This window comes from Canis aureus, chromosome 9 (genome assembly GCF_053574225.1).
Source record: "Canis aureus isolate CA01 chromosome 9, VMU_Caureus_v.1.0, whole genome shotgun sequence".
NCBI classification, from domain to species: domain Eukaryota; kingdom Metazoa; phylum Chordata; class Mammalia; order Carnivora; family Canidae; genus Canis; species Canis aureus.
Window position 1 is genome coordinate 65,385,073 of NC_135619.1, and position 4,378 is coordinate 65,389,450.

A 4,378-nucleotide genomic window follows, 5' to 3' on the forward strand; every position below is an offset into this window, starting at 1 on the left:
CCATCGTAATTGAAAAATACATACTGCACCACCCAGCAAAATCCCCTTTCCTTTCTTGAATAAGTCAGAGCCGGTGCTCAGGCTGTCAGATCTGGAACAGTTCATGGTTTGCAGGGCAGAGACAAAAGGAAAAACGCTTTGTTATAATCCAAACACAATGAATTTGCAATGAAACAAAGCAGCCTGGGCCACAACCATTCCTTGGCGCGCTTGGGCTTTCCAGCAGCAAATCTATGTTTGGCAAGGAATGGGATGGAAACTTCTCCCACCTGGTGGCCAGTGTTTCCTTGAACTTCTCTCTCTTGGCCCCTGGGTAGGGTTGGCTCTCATCCATGAAGCTGGGGTGTGGGGCACACGCCTGTGAGGGCCAGCCACTGGTTAGTGCCCAGCAAAGAAGAAACATAGCAGGAACAGAGCAAAATGATGCCAGGCAGTGTGCTGGGTGTTTGATATGATGGACTCTTCCCACAGCCCACAGAGGTGTTGGGGTTATATCTTCATTTGACAAATGAGTAAACTAAGGCACAAATACACAGGGTAACTTGCCCAAGACCACCCAGATAATAAGAAGTAGTGTCAGGAATCAAACCCCAGAGTCCTCGGCCCTTCCACACAGCCATGTGCACAGTAAAGGACCACTGTGTTCCGTGTTTGTTCTTTAGGAAAGATCCTACACTTTCAGTCCAAACAGGCTCTGCTCGAGCCTTGATGAAAAGCCACTTGCCCTCAGGCCCAAGAGTAATGTAAATACAACAAGCCATCTCTTAAAAAAATGAGAATACATGTGTTAAGCCTTTCGCCCAGTGCCTGGTACTTCTTAAAACACGAGGCAGACCTCCGGGCATTGTGTTCCTGGCTGCAGGAGGTTCCCTTGGTCACCGGGTAACAAACATGTCTCAAGTGACTACAATGGATGGTGGAAATAGGAAGGAAAAAATAGCTTTGGCCTCAAGAAAATTAGAATCCAACTGGAGAATTAAAATCATTTCACATTTAGAAAAAGAAATAAGAATTTAGTAATGGCCTACCTAGCACACAAGGTCCTCATTTCTAGTCTGGATCTTACCAGCTCCTCAATAGGTAACCTTGGAGAAAATGCTTTTGCTGGGGCCTCATTGTCCTCAGTGGGGAATTAGAGACACTACCGGTTTTATTGTGAGGCTGGCACGCGTGGTTGAGTTTTAAATAAGCAGCACACAGGAGCCAAGGGGGAAGGAGGTAATAGCATTAGGTGAGCTTTCTTCAAGACCTAGCGTTGGAACAGAGGTCTGAACGTGACGGGGGCTTTGGAACTCTAAAGAGGAAATCATGTTCCTGGTGCATTTTTCTCGCATGGTGGGAAACCCAACTCAAATCAGTTTAAACGGGAGTGGAATGCATTGACTCCCAGGCCCAAGAAAGTCCGAGGGGCAGAGAATCAGTTTGATCTAGGTGTTCTAAAGCCATCGTGGCACCAGCTCCAGGTCCTGGCGGTGCTTTGGCTGTCCCCCTTCATGCATCAGCTTTGCTCATAGGCTGGCCTTGCTTATGACCATCGAATGGCTAGAGTCATCCAGGCCTCACATCTACAGCCCCTGCTGGACCTTCTGTTCCTCATTCACAGGACCTCCCAAGGGACGTTCTGATTGGACCCACTGAGGCCACATGAACCCGTCCTGGCACGCAGGGGATAGAATTATGTGATTGACTTGGTTCAGACCACAGCTCAGTCCCCAGCACCTTGGAGTAGAGCACTTTCTTAGAAGCCCATGAACCCTCAAGTGGAAAGTGGGCCCTCTTGGGGGTGGGGATGGGATTTGGCAGGGAGAAATGCTTACAACAGGGGAAATACTTTTATAAAATAAAAAGGAATGAGTAGAGGCACCTGGGGGGGCTCAGTCTGTTAAATGTCTAACTCTTTTTTTGGGCTCAGGTCATGATCTTGGGGTCATGAGATGGAGCCCTGCATGGGGCTCTGTGCTCCGTGGGGAGTAGGCTTGAAGATTTTCTCCATCCGCTCCTCCTCTCTCTCTCTCTCAAGTGAATAAATAAATCTTAAAAGAAAACACAAAAAAAGGAACTAGTAAGCAGTGTGTGAGCACAAGCCCACTGTCTAGTTTGGCAGAGCGTTCTTGAGAGGGGGTGGTGAGAAAGGGCCATGGAGGCCCCGGGAGGGGGGCATGCCAACCCCAGCCCCCTCCCCCGCCTGGTGTGAATCTGGGAGTTTCAGCATTTACCAGCATTTACCAGCATCTCAGCAAATTCAGGAAACACGCCTGTTTCCTTCTATTATAAAGGCCAACCCTTAATTCACTAAAAAGAGTATTTACTCCACTTTAAGACATTCAGTGGGGGGATTAGAGCCCACTAAGTGCTGGCTCTGGGCTGGAGGCTCTTCCTGCATGCCCCCCCCCCCAAATGCCCCAACCACCTTCTGTGACAGGAGGCATGACCCCATTTCACGAATGGGGAAGGAAAGGGAGGTGAAGTTGAGTCACTTGGTCAATAGGTAGGCAGAGGGAAGGTTGAGTCCCCAGGGCTGCTTGACTCCAAGAGCCCACAGCAGGGAACGGAGTTGGGATTTCCTTCAGTTCATGAGAACCTCACCATCCTGTGTGTCCCAGCAAGCGCCAGCTGATGACCCTGCTGCACAGTGACTCCTGCTGTGGAGTGTGAGCTTGTTTGTCATGCCCGGGCACACTGATGACTGTGGGCGTCTGGAGGTGGGGACCCTGCTCATACCTGCCCCATCAGGACCAAGGCAGGAGGTCAGGCCCGGGAGAACCAGGGCTGGCTGAGCCTCCTGTCCCGGTCCTTGTCACCACCCACATCCTCATGGCTTCTTCTCCAGCAGCTCCAAGCGCTCTGCTCAGTGCTTGATGCTTGATATGTATTGTCTCCTCCACGGTCTCAAAGTTCTTTTGAGGCCGGTTACTGCCCCCATTTTATAGCTGGGCAAAGCAAGAAACGAGCAGGAGGGCTGAGGTCACAGGGAGTGGCCTGGCCCTGAGGGCTGTGTCTTCTCATGCCCATTTCCCAGATGGCACATTAACCCACCGCTCACACGCGGCCCTCGGATCTCAACTGAGTCAGGATTCACACTCATGCTCTACCTGTCTCCAGAGTCTGGGTTAAGGGCTGTGCTGTAAAGGGTGGCCCTGTATTTAGGGAAAACCTTCAGGGAAGCTATTTGGCTTCACAGATCTGCCTCTGAAGAGAGGGTCCCATGTGGGCCCAGAGAAGCTCGTGATCCACTTGGTTGGAATAAATACGAGTTCTTTCTTGGGTCCTCTGTGTCCCTGATGTCACCTTCCCCTTCCTCTGCTCCCCACTTGTCCCGCCTTCCCTGGACATGTCATGGGAGACCCTGAACCAGCCCCGGGGGGAACCTTTTCCGAGGGGCTCCTTGTGCCTGGGGATTCACCTCTGCGGTGAGTGGGGTGCAAACTCCCTAGAGCCTCAGGCCCCGCCGCCCCGAGAGGATGCAGGATGTGGTGCAGGGAGCCAGCCTGTTGTCCTTTAAGGCCACCCACAACAAACACACAGAAACTGGGAACGCCGAGGTCGGCATGAGCAGCCCTAGGTCTAACAGCAGCTGCGGAAGGTGACTGCAGAGAAGTGGATTTTGCCCCCCTCTCCTGATGTTCTGTTTTTAGCCTGTGTTTTTCAGAGCAAGTAGGTGCCATGGTGATAGGTGCCATAGAAATAGATGGAACACACCGCCTAGCGCAGGGCTGCCGAGCTGTTCCCATGGAAATGCACTGGGTGCTAGGGAAAGCCCGCGATTCTGCTGGGTGGCTGCTGAGCAGGACAGGACCCCCGGGGGGGGGGGCCGTCGCACCTGTCGTACCTGTCGCACCTGCCCCCTGCTCTGTCGGAGGGAAGGTGCCACGGTGGGTTGGCCCCAGGAAGCTCCTAACTTGCTCATTGTGACTGTCAAGATCTCTCCGAGGGCACCCATGGGGCCTTCCTCCTGTGGAACTGTCGTTGGGGACTTCGGGGGCTCTGACCCGACACGGCCAGTGCTCCCCACCCTGCCACCAGGAGAGCGCTGTCCCCTGCACCGTCGCCAGTCTGCAAGATGTGCCACAGACCCTGGGTCCAAATACTCCTAAAGGAAATCTCAGAGAATCTCAACCAGAACTCAGACCAGAGAAGGGCACAGTCGAGTCTGAGAGTGTAGTTTCCAGCCCGTGAAAGCTCCGGCCCTATAGGCTGGGGCCCAGTCTCAGCTATTTCTGGATCCAGCCTTAATGGGGCTGGAAGACCCTTGGAAACAACTGCCCCAGCCACCCCCGAGTATTCGCACAACCGTCTCTGTACAGCTGTCGATAGCTGCATCTAAATGAAATGGGTCCAAGCTTAGCTCATGTTTATTTGGGTTTAGATCCATTATGGG

General features: G+C 52.6%; 1 long non-coding RNA gene across 1 annotated transcript; it reads right to left on the reverse strand.

Moving 5' to 3' along the window:
• Positions 1 to 245: 245 nt before the first annotated feature.
• Positions 246 to 3,635, reverse strand: LOC144320187 (uncharacterized). The gene is made up of 3 exons (XR_013385749.1): positions 3,404 to 3,635; positions 2,587 to 2,721; positions 246 to 2,033 (listed from the first exon to the last, which is right to left on the reverse strand). It is a non-coding gene; the product is annotated as an uncharacterized LOC144320187 (long non-coding RNA).
• Between the last annotated feature and the right edge of the window lie 743 nt (positions 3,636 to 4,378).